Source organism: Pinus tabuliformis, chromosome 1_1, assembly GCF_031772625.1.
Source record: "Pinus tabuliformis cultivar Carrire ecotype Pingquan chromosome 1_1, CPIR1, whole genome shotgun sequence".
NCBI lineage: Eukaryota > Viridiplantae > Streptophyta > Pinopsida > Pinales > Pinaceae > Pinus > Pinus tabuliformis.
The window spans coordinates 978,397,744-978,408,666 of record NC_142297.1 but is presented as its reverse complement, the minus strand read 5'-3'; the positions used below and the strand labels follow the sequence as shown (position 1 = coordinate 978,408,666).

General features: G+C 35.1%; 1 pseudogene; it reads right to left on the bottom strand.

Moving 5' to 3' along the window:
* Nucleotides 1-5,778: 5,778 nt before the first annotated feature.
* LOC149217790 (aspartic proteinase nepenthesin-1 pseudogene) lies at nucleotides 5,779-6,273 on the bottom strand (annotated as a pseudogene).
* Nucleotides 6,274-10,923: the final 4,650 nt, after the last annotated feature.

The following is a 10,923-nucleotide window of genomic DNA, read 5'->3' as shown; positions in this document are numbered from 1 at the left end:
GACCATTAGCATTCATTATGAAACATATTCATATTTAGTAGCACATGTTTTTCCATTATAACAAGGTATTAAAGTAGACTTTGGCTTGATCCTAGTTTAATAAATAAAACTCATGAAACTAATAATATTAAAGACCAACCAAAAGTAACTACCATCTTTTATGACAAACTATATTCACTCTATTCAACCTTTATACTCCATTGCATATGAATATTGAGTGAAGACATGTGCTACTTTATATTTTTGTTGTTGTGAAAATAAGGAATATAGTTTATTGCACAAAATAAAAAGTTAGGATAAAACAAATGTTCATTTAAGTATATTAAATAGGGAACAAGAATATCAAAGCTTGACTACTAAATACAGAACAATCTAGAGGGAAAAACAACACAAGAACAATAACAACATAATAGCAAATGTGTCTCAAAAAATAATATGGTCTACTATTTTTGGTGAAAAATCCAACTTGTATGTAGAGTTATGTAATTTTGGAAATAGTTGATAGCAAAATAACTCCATGGTCAAGTTCTTGGTCATGGAAAGTAGTAGATTGATAGTATATTATTTTGTGAACCCTTTTTGTTTACAATTGAATGGCTAGACAAGTTCTTAAATCTTCATTTTAAAAGAATTATGGGTAAGCTCTCTATTTTTCCTTTTGTTGAATGATGATAGTATAAAAGTAGTTTATGCTAGGGATTAACTCTTTCTTGTAACTTATTTCCCAACCCACCCCAATAAAATCTAAAACCAAAATAATTCAAACCTAACTAATTAGAGTGACTTTGAGAAACCAAAATGTTGTTATGTTATCATACTAATAAAAAGAAATTTGATTTCTAAAATGGATCTTGTAAGAGAAATAATAAAATAAAATTTCAAAATTTTGGAGGGAAAGGAAGAAAACTTGTATTTATCTCATTGTCTATTATTTGTTTATAGGATTATTAAATGTATCAAATGTAGGTGCTCACTTATTATAAAGTTAAATCTCAAATTCAACTAATATTTTTTGTGAATAAATCATAAAATAAATTGAAAATACATGAAAATTGTAAATCACGCTTGGAGAAGCTCACATGCTTACATAGTCCTACATAGAAATGGACCATGTAGAGACCTGTGGGACCATATCTCCTCACCTAACGATTAGACCACATCCTCGAGACTAACCTCCGCAAAAATATGTTAAAAGTTATATCAAGTATGAATAATAAAAGGGAACATCATTTTTTCCCTTTTTTCCTTAAAATTATAAAAAAATAAATAAATTCATAAACATGTTAAAAGTTTGGTTCTTGAAGGAGATAAAGATTAATTTTAAAATTTTCCACACAATTAAGGTATTACTCTTGAATTGATAGTTGATTAGCAACTTTACCGGTTCACTTTTATGGTTAGTTGGGGTAAAGGCATTTTTAGAAGATCTTTTTTATGGCCTTTTAGGAGTCAACAATGGTCATCCCAATTAATGTAGGAAATAAATTATAGATAAAAAATTATATATTTATTTTACATTTTTCATAATTATTAAAGAGTAAATAAGGTATAAATATATTTATAGGTGGTGTTGTTATTATTTTTATTTTTTGCAATGTTGAATTAGGTGTTAATCTAATATTGAGGAAGATGGTTTGTTTTACTATTGTCCATAATGTATTCTTCTCTTTGCAGGTATCCTTTATAATGTATTTGACTTAGTTGTAAGCATTTCCATTTAACTCGTGAATGTGATCAAAGGATATAAACTTGAAGGCTCTAATAAACTCCATAACTCTAATCATCTATTGATCCAATAAAGAAATGTTCAAGGAAGTATAACCTTTCAGCCAATTTATAATAGCCTTTGAATCCCCTATCACTTGCAAGTTCAGATTGTTGAAGTGACACAATTTAAATGACTAACATAAATTACTAGTTTGTATTATTGTAGTACTTTTTAAGCAATCATATTTTTGTTCCTAAACTAAATTAGTCATTCACGTTAGTCATTTTTAGTTGCATTACTTATTATCTAGTCGTATTTTTTAACTCGATGATGCAGCCCAGGCCGCTCCCAGGCCACTTCTACCAGGATCCTCGACAACCGTGCACATAAACCATGCACCTCAACACTCTCCAGGGTGTAGACTTGAAAATTTGAAAGCTTATTTCTATCATTGTAATCTCATGACAAAAAAATAAAGCTAATCAAAATAATATAGCTATGGATGTCATGCTTTATAAACTGTCGCAAATGGTAGGCTCGAAGGAAAGGTGGTTATTCGTAGAGTATATGGAAGTTTTGTTGTTGAACGTTGCCAAATATAGAATACTCAGAGTTTGACAACATTGCCAGGCACAGTAACCCGTTGTTGTCCATAATAATGTAGTCGTCTTTGGTCAAAGGGTAATCAGCTCCACTGAAATGAAACTTAATAGTGGGAAAATCTGGCAGTGCTTCCGTTGATGGCGGAATAAAGCAGAGATCTAAATCTCCATAATAAGCTGTGGAAAGATTAATTAATGAAATCAATTCTTTTCTCAGCGGAGTATAGGCATTTGCATCAAGAAGTGTTATATTCATTCCAGAGTCGACGATGATGCCCTGACTTCCATCAGCTTGAATGCCGAACGTGCCGTTGGGAATGTTCAGCGAAGTATTTCCCACGCTTATGCCTTCTAAGGCAACATAATAGAAGCTCGGATTGATGCTGTTATTGATAAGGGGAGTTGAACTGGCATTGCAGCTCAAGGTCGCATCATTTCCAAACATGAGAGGGCTCGATTTTGACTGAGAATCATTAATTGACAGTAGACAGTAAGAAAACCTCGACCTCAACGCGGAAACTAACCACAGTCACCTCCAGACCCGCATGAATGCAAACTGTAGTCCTTTGGCCACGAGCGCATAGCAATATCATGATGTAATTCAAGAAATTAGCGAGGACAAGATTCAATTCTCGGGGGTATATCTTCATAGAAAACCACCTGCATAACTGTATATTCAAGACGATCTATACGAAAGCCAAGCGGATCAATAATTAACACACACAGTAATTGCGCGTTGAAAAACGAAAAGCAACTGGATTAACACACACAACAAATTCACATGGAAACAAAACTAGAACCATCAGCACCACGCAAATTCAATATTATATAACATCAGTTCTACCCATGTGCGGAGCCATATCTTAGAGTCGGTTAAACACAAACATATCCATACAAAGTCAAATTCGACATACTTATATTTACATAAAACAAAAATTCACACAGTTATATTCATGGCCAGATATGCAAATCCATGGGCCTTTTACAAACTGCCTGAAGGCTCCCAAGGAGAAACCTTCCTCCTTCTCACACTCACTCCTCACACTCTTACACTTCCTTCTTGCCCAATGCCTTGGAGGCTTCTTAATTTATTATCTTAGCATGCTCTAAAAATCCTAAAATCACTCAACTAAATCTCATGCAATGCATACATATGACAAAAGCATCTTTTTAGCTTTATTCTGTCTTTTTCCTATTCTAAAATAGAAAAGCTTTCCTTATCCCTTAATGATCCACATCCACTCCTTTATGCCTAAAAGCTCTCCTAGTTTTATTTATTTATTTTGAAAATATCTAATTAACTAATGCATGACCCCTATTTCTATTATTTACAATAATTTCCTTTTTGGCTGGATGCTCCCGCATCATACTCCCAAGGTAGAAAAATTTCATGATCTCCTGATCATGTGTTCAGCTCTATGTTTGCCTGGATCCCATATCTTGTACTGTAACTTCGCATTTTCCGCTGCTTCTGTCTGTTGTTCTTCTCCAGGTCTCCACACTTTATGCTGCTTTGCTCCACTAGCTGTACTCTTGCAATCTTCTGTTGTCTTCCTCTTGCTGCTTCTCTTTTGTTTCACTGCTGCTGGTCTCTTCCGGAATTCCTTCATCATCATCCGCCTCATCATTTCAATTTCTTTGTCCAACAGATTTTCTCCAGCTTCTTCAGTAAGACCTGTACTCACAAAACAATTGTTAGAATAAAAAATATAAGGCATCAGTGCCTCTTTTGCTGCTAGTGTCACTCCACATGTTGCTCTAGCTGTCACTATGAATGGTGCTCTAGTTGTTTCTATGAATGTTGCTGCCTCCCAAACTTCCTGTCCCCCTGCAACATTCATTTGCTTGTCACCTGCAAGTTCATCTGAAATTTCATCTGCAACTTTTTCCTCAGCTTTCTCTGGCAACACTTCAATATGCTGCTCTGAGTTCTTTCCCAGCTTCTCTGTCAGCACATCAGTATGCTGATTCGCATTCACAATGAGACTGTCAACTAGTCTCGCCTTCTTATCATCTATCTCCAGGATGTCCTTCTGCTCTCGTTCACTGTACTGAACTCTTTCATCTGCTGCAATCTCCTTGTCATACTTTGGATTTTCCAACCAATACTCTAACAATGCAATTTCTCTATGGCATTGTTGCAGCATCTCATCATCACTTACAGTCCCTGCATTCACACACAAGCTGTCAGTTTGAAAATCACAGAGTTCAACAGTCTCAACTGTTGCTTTACTTATCCATGCTACAGACTGATCCACTTCTTCTGCATCCACACGAACTTCCTCTTGTGCTGTAACAGTTGCATAAGGTTGCACATCCTCCTCAGTAAAACCTGTAATCACATCACAATTTTCAGCTACAAAAATACATGGTTTTACATTATCCATCTGATCTGGATTTGCCCAATAACTCAATAAATCATCAATGATCTTCTCCTCTGTTAACTGCATGCTTATCTGTAAATCTCTTTTCTGCTGTAGTCTCTGCCACTTCACTCTCTTCCTCATCAATAATCCATGTCTCTGGTCTTTCACATTTTCCCGTAATAACTCCATCAATAGCTCAAGCTGAACGACTATCTCAACTTTCTCTTTCTCATACTCTTCTTGAGTCAACTGTTGTCTTATGCCATTCGCCTTGGCATATTTCTTCTCTTTGTTTCTGTGGCCTCTTTCTGAACCTCTGCTCTCTCCTTTATGACCTTCAGTAGTCATCTCCTTCGCCATAAGTTCCTCACCTATGAGTTGCATGAAGCTTCTACCACAGCAAGCTCTCTTGCTGCCACTTACCTCACCAATCCTTCCCTCCGAATCTGGTCTTTTGGTAATCATTGGTCCTCTGCTGGAACCTTTCGAGCATCCTCTACTGCTCCTGTAAGCTTCTCTCATCTGCAACTTTATTCAACCTCTGTTGAATCTTTAGGTTCTGCCACATTCACTTAGAATCCCTTGCTGGACTCCTTTATCACTACACTCTAGCTGTGATCTGCTTATTCCTGTTGAGATTTCTTCCCTATGCCTGTAAATCAAATTATCAAGCATAGCCTTTAAACCAGAGACAATTAATACCTGTCAGCTCACTTTTCAAGATCCTGTTGATCTTGTTTCACTTCCTCATCCGCACTGCATCTTTGTGCTGCAATATTCATCAGTTCCAAAATCCAACATTCATTCATCACATGCAATTAACTGAACTTAAAAAAACTTGAATCTTCAACCAGAACTATTCTAGCTCTGATACCACCTGATGCAGCCCAGGCCACTCCCAGGCCACTTCTACCAGGATCCTCGACAACCGTGCACATAAACCATGCACCTCAACACTCTCCAGGGTGTAGACTTGAAAATTTGAAAGCTTATTTCTATCATTGTAATCTCATGACAAGAAAATAAAGCTAATCAAAATAATACAGCTATGGATGTCATGCTTTATAAACTGTCGCAAATGGCAGGCTCGAAGGAAAGGCGGTTATTCGTAGAGTATATGGAAGTTCTGTTGTTGAACGTTGCCAAATATAGAATACTCAGAGTTTGACAACATTGCCAGGCACAGTAACCCGTTGCTGTCCGTAATAATGTAGTCGTCTTTGGTCAAAGGGTAATCAGCTCCACTGAAATGAAACGTAATAGTGGGAAAATCTGGCAGTGCTTCCGTTGATGGCGGAATAAAGCAGAGATCTAAATCTCCATAATAAGCTGTGGGAAGATTAATTAATGAAATCAATTCTTTTCTCAGCGGAGTATAGGCATTTGCATCAAGAAGTGTTATATTTGTTCCAGAGTCGACGATGATGCCCTGAATTCCATCAGCTTGAATGTCGAACATGCCATTGGGAATGTTCAGCGAAGTATTTCCCACGCTTATGCCTTCTAAGGCAACAGAATAGAAGCCTGGATTGATGTTGTTATTGATAAGGGGAGTTGAACTGGTATTGCAGCTCAAGGTCGCATCATTTCCAAACATGAGAGGCTCGATTTTGACTGAGAATCATTAATTGACAGTAGACAGTAAGAAAACCTCGACCTCAACGCGGAAACTAACCACAGTCACCTCCAGACCCGCATGAATGCAAACTGTAGTCCTTTGGCCACGAGCGCATAGCAATATCATGATGTAATTCAAGAAATTAGCGAGGACAGGATTCAATTCTCGGGGGTATATCTTCAGAGAAAACCACCTGCATAACTGTATATTCAAGACGATCTATACGAAAGCCAAGCGGATCAATAATTAACACACACAGTAATTGCGCGTTGAAAAACGAAAAGCAACTGGATTAACACACACAGCAAATTCGCATGGAAACAAAACTAGAACCATCAGCACCACGCAAATTCAATATTATATAACATCAGTTCTGCCCATGTGCGGAGCCATATCTTAGAGTCGGTTAAACACAAACATATCCATACAAAGTCAAATTCGACATACTTATATTTACATAAAACAAACATTCACACAGTTATATTCATGGCCAGATATGCAAATCCATGGGCCTTTTACAAACTGCCCGAAGGCTCCCAAGGAGAAACCTTCCTCCTTCTCACACTCACTCCTCACACTCTTACACTTCCTTCTTGCCCAATTCCTTGGAGGCTTCTTAATTTATTATCTTAGCATGCTCTAAAAATCCTAAAATCACTCAACTAAAGCTCATGCAATGCATACATATGGCAAAAGCATCTTTTTAGCTTTATTCTGTCTTTTTCCTATTCTAAAATAGAAAAGCTTTCCTTATCCCTTAATGATCCACATCCACTCCTTTATGCCTAAAAGCTCTCCTAGTTTTATTTATTTATTTTGAAAATATCTAATTAACTAATGCATGACCCCTATATCTATTATTTACAATAATTTCCTTTTTGGCTGGATGCTCCCGCATCACTCGAGACTAAATTAGTCTTTTATGTTAGTTGTTTTTATTTGAGTCACTTAAGATTGCTCATTTTTTGTAGTATTTCACTTGGGAAAGTTCTGGTGACTAACCTTTTTAGTCACTTGGTCACTAATTCCATCGTTTTCTACTAGTGTCACCACATTTTTCTGTCATTGTTGAGGAGGTGCTAAAAGCTTACATTTTATTCACTTATCATCAATTAAATTATATTATCTCTTGTTTCAAAAAATTAAAATAGAAAATATTATAACTGCATTTCTACACAACATTCATGCCTTAGCTTAGAGATAAGTTAGGAAATTATTACAGAACCACTCACTTCTAAACCAAAAACTAGTAATCAACCAAAACAAATTTGTCTGATCCTTCCTCTCCATAAGAAACAAAGGACCTTACAGGCTTTTGGGAGACACAAGCCACAAAGGTTGAGAATGTTTTTGAAGAATAAGGAACTCCATCTCAATACAATGGGGTTGAAGATGAAGATCAATAAGAGGTTTTGAAATTCTTGTTTGAGAAAATAACAAAGAAGCACAAATGAAGAACACCAATCCCTTTGCATTTCCTCATTTCCATGGATTACCTACTAAATATCCTGACACCTTTTTGTTTGAGTTTTCTATTGTTTGTATCATCCATGACTACACCACTAATGATTATAATATTAAACTCTTTCCCTCCATATTAAAAGATTAAAATATAATAGATTGCAAAGAAACAACATCTCTAATTTGGATTAGATGAAATAAACCATTAGTGACCAATATAAATAATGTTGATATACTAGATATGGATTAATTAAAATGACCCAAGGGGAAAACAAATATTTAGAAAACTATGAGAAAGTGTTTTAGCTCATTTATACAAGAGCACATAATTTCACTGTGGATGAAGACTCACAAAAACTTGTTCTATTGAGAGGATCCAAGGAATAACTAATGGAGGCACTTAATATCATATCAAATTGAGATATCTACCATCTTCACTATGGGGACATCAAGCAAGTCCTTAGAAATCACTCTAAAGCTAGTAAGAAAAAAAGAAGAGATGACAAGAGTCTAGTAAATTCTTCCTCTCCTTCCTTTGTAATCTCAAAAAATTAGATAGGAGGAATGTTAGAAGATATGAAAATATAGATTTACATTCATTATCCCTACATATTGATACTTTAGAAACAAATAAATTACACGAGGAAGAAAAAAGAACATTATCCATATTTTTCCCTAAATGCATAAGAAGGAACCCTTGTAATGAATATCTACTTAATACTATATAAATATGTTCCCTTTATGAATAAATTCACAAAACTCGTCAATTCCCTTAATTGGTAAGACTCAAGGCCATGTACCAAGGAGCAGAAGGAAGTGTGGAGTTAGTGTGGCTCATCAATCAAATGAGACCAGTATCACTAAAGCCATTCCAACAAGGAATGAGTCATAAATATTCATAATACTTCATTATTTATAATGCACAAATACCATACCAACCTAGGTATCAACCTAATCCATTGTCTTGGGTTATGCCCAACCCCAAGAATTACCCAATTCAAGAAATTATCATTAGCAACCATTTTATAATAAAAAAATTACAATGGAGTAATTACCCACAAGTATGAAGACCTCCATTTCCTAGGAAACCATATACTTGGCCTCTAATTCCTCCTCAAATAAAAACATCCCTTAGAATTAAACTTCCCCAAAAAAACCTCAACTTCATGCTCAACTAGCTACAAATCCCAACAATAAAAAAGCCCAACCAATTTAAAAAAATGAGGTGACTTACCAAAATTAATCCCTCGATATCCGAGAGATCAATATTAGGTTAGGGAAACTACTATAGGATCCTCCCACACCCTACCAAGTATAATAGAAATAAAATGATAAAGGAGATATTTTCACCTAACAACTCGTCCCTCTATAAGATCCACCTTACCCTAGGATGTTAAATGTTAATCAAACCAACACATTTGAGGAAAATGGGTTGTTATGAGAACTCAAAAACTTGTGTTAAAATGCCTCCTCTACAAGCTATTAAGGATGTTCCCATAGACAAGTGTACATCAATAAACAATTCCTTAAGAGGAACAAGATAAAGCATAATGGTATTCATACTATAAATGTCATAGGACAATTAATGGACCTTATGATTGGTAGATTAATTTCCCCTTACTTGTATCTAGTAAACCCTATGGTAGGTTTCCACATCCAAAAAGTCCATATAGAGGATACATTTATTGATTTAGGTGATATAATCAATGTCATGAAAAGGGACACTATGATTAGACTAAACCTCCAAGATTCATTAAGGAAAAATTGTTAGGTCCCTATAATGCTAGTGCATTCCCTCATTGTTATGTTCATTGTAGCCCCATTATTGTTATTGTTTTTCCCATGTAGTCCCCATATTGTTATTATTGTGCCCCATAGAAGCCCACTATTGTTATTCTTGTGCCCTTACATTATTATTGTTATGTTGACTCTCATTATATTGTGACCCCTTAGACTCCTATATATAGAAAGGAGGTTTTGTCATTTGAATCATCCAAGAATTATTAATTTGTGTAATGTAAGGGAGTTTTCCCCCTCGAAGAGGATAATTATGAAGTTGTTAATCCATCTCTTCTTTTATTTTGTGAGTTGGTTGCATAACATTTGGTATTAGAGCTTTGGATTCTAGGGTTTTGCTTCTTCAAATAGGTCATCTTGGAATTTTCGTTATAATTTTTTTTCTACAAGGCTTTATATGCTGAATTTTTTTATCACATGGAACCGAAATCTTAGTTCACTTTGTGCAAAAATTTTAGATCTTGGTTCGCTATATTTTTAGAGATATGATCTAAGGAAGTTAGGGTTTTGGAAGGCTCGAGAATTCTGTCTCAAACATGTGACCTGGGGAAAATAATCATAACTTTTTTTTAGGAATTGGATTTGAATTCTGTTAAAAATTAATGAAACTGCATAGACTTTAGTTTTTAGTGTAGAAATTGTAGGTCCGAAGGTTGAAACACTGACACGTGGAAGCACGCACAACTTCGCTCTACTGAACTAGTCCATAATTAGGTCATCTTGGGAGATTTGGCATAACTATTTCTTGAAAACTCCACTATTGATTTGACTTGTGGGGTTACAAAGAAAACTTAGAGAGATACCAGAAGAAAATATTTTAGACCTTAGAGATCTGAAATTATAGAGATACAACAAATTCAATATCAAGCTCCTAGAAAGCAAGAAAAAGGTGTATATTTTTTAAAAATTTGGATAAGTTTTATTTGAAAAATTAGTTTGAAGTGATTCAAAGGGCATAGTGAAGCATAAATATCATTAATTAATGCCTCAAAGAAATAAAATGGAAAAACCTAGTAAGAAACTTGAAATCTCTACTATGACAAATGAAGAAGAGGAAGAAATGCAACATGATATATCAAAATTACAAGACCAATTGCGACAATTTCGCTCTCGCAAAGAGTAACCAAAAATGAAATGGAAGCTAATATGGATGGTTTGAAGAATGGTTTAAAATCATATGTGGAAGGTTTGGAAGCTAATATGGATGGTCTTGAAGCAAAAATGAAAGACAACATGGAAGATTTGAAGAATTTTTTAAAAGCAGACATGGAAGGGTTGAAGGAAGGTTTGACAAAGTTGCTACAAGAAATGATGCCTAATGGAAAAAATGTAATAGATGAAACTCATGATGAGAACAAAATAAATGTTAAT